General features: G+C 54.7%; 1 protein-coding gene across 1 annotated transcript in view; it reads right to left on the reverse strand.

Moving 5' to 3' along the window:
- Positions 1–503, reverse strand: part of KIAA1614 (KIAA1614 ortholog) — a 39,082-nt gene extending 38,579 nt beyond the window's left edge. Inside the window, exon 1 of the mRNA XM_034666846.1 lies at positions 470–503. The gene's annotated coding sequence lies outside the window, so the exon portion shown is untranslated. The remainder of the gene's footprint in view (positions 1–469) is intronic.
- Between the last annotated feature and the right edge of the window lie 1,201 nt (positions 504–1,704).

Here is a 1,704-nt window from a genome sequence, read left to right on the forward strand (position 1 = left end):
CTTCGCGCGGGGCCGGCAGTCGGGGCCGCGCGGCCAGCGCCGGCCTGGCGAGGCTTCGGGGCGCGCGGCGCGGAACCCGGCCCCACGCGAGCCAAGGCTAGGAAAACACCGCTTTCCTCCCCGGCTCCGCGGGGTGCGTGTCACTCTACACCCGGGGCTTGGGAGGAGGCTCGGCTCTCCGGGTGGAAGCGAAGGAATGCCCTTTGTTTAGACAACTTTTCCAGAAACTGGGGCCTGCTCGCTCCCGAGGTGCTCTTGCCTCAGAGGTCAAGGTCATTCGTTGGTGCTTTCCAGAGGCGCGAGGGTACCCGGAGGGGAGGCGGGTTCCCTCCTGTCCTGCCAACGGGAGCGCTGGTACCCGCATTGCCAACCCCTGGGATAGGGACCGGTTTTCAGAGCCCTGGGGACGCCTGACGAGACCTTGTCACTTTTTCCACACCTGGGAGGAAGTAGCAGCAAAGGCCTTTACCTGCAGCCTGCGGTCCACACCAACGGAGCTTTCTCTTTCCTCCCAGGGGAAGGTAACCAATCACCCGTTGCCAAACATTTGTCAACAAAGGACAGGCAACAGTAAGAGAGTTAGGACCCAGGAGATTCCAGAAATCTCTGCAAAGAGAAAAGTGCTCATTCATCGTTCCTTCAGCTGGACAAGCTTCTCGCTCAAGTACGGGTTGCTCTCCTAATTGTACTTGCATGCTCCTGTCACCATCTAGATGACAAGCACAGCAACAGGACCCACAATGTGCTAAGTGCCTGCACGGGGGTGGAGTGGAAGGATGGTTCCCAGGGAGGCCTGGCTCTTGAGTGAGGAGGACTTACCCTGTAGTGGGGGGGCATCTGGGCAGGGCACGAACCCCCCAGGCCTGAGAGCAGCTGTTTGAGAAGCTGTGCTAGATTGGCCTTGGGCTAATTGAGGAACCTGAGAGATTATCTAGGGCAAACCCTCTGTGTTACAGAACAGGCCCGAGGTCACACAGCTCTCCCATCGGGTAGTCTCCAAAGTCTGGGGTCAGTGCTCTTGCAAGTGAATCCCTACATCCTTCTGTATTCCCAGAGCAAGCTGTTCCTCCAGCAGGGCACTTACTGCCATTTATTAGTATGGATCCCTTCATAGTACAGTAATGTGCCGTTTACAGAGATTTCTGGAGGTATCGTGCACCTGGCACTGGGCTAAGCACTTTACATTCCTTATCTCATACCGTAACCCTAAGAGATGAGTACTGTTTACTGTCTCCTTTCTACAGATTAGCAAACTGAGTTAGGTGATCTTCCCAAGATCACAGAGCTAGTAAGTGGTAGGCTTTCTAGAGTCCGAGACCCTCACTTCAACCACAAGGCACGGGGTGGCCAGCACTCTGCACGTGCGTGTACAGCATGAAAAGAGTTAGTCTAAAAAACCAAAACAAGGTCAAGTGCTGTGAGAGCAAAACTACGCGGCCGCAGCGGTCTGACCCTTCCGGTCTGGACACTTTCTGCCTTCCTTATTCCTGCAATCCAAGGTCAAGTCCTGGAAACCCGGTGTGACTCCTTCCTCTCGCCCATGCACACTGTCAAACCCAACAACAATACTCTTACCATTATTGGGGAACTTCTGCGAGCCAAGAGACTCCATGTAGGATCCTTCAGATCTTTACAGCAATGCACCAAGTTAGTGTAGTGTATCTCCACTTTAGGGATAAGGAAATCGGGGTACGGAGAGCTTAA

The sequence above is a fragment of the Ailuropoda melanoleuca genome, chromosome 8 (genome assembly GCF_002007445.2).
Source record: "Ailuropoda melanoleuca isolate Jingjing chromosome 8, ASM200744v2, whole genome shotgun sequence".
Taxonomy (NCBI): Eukaryota; Metazoa; Chordata; class Mammalia; order Carnivora; family Ursidae; genus Ailuropoda; species Ailuropoda melanoleuca.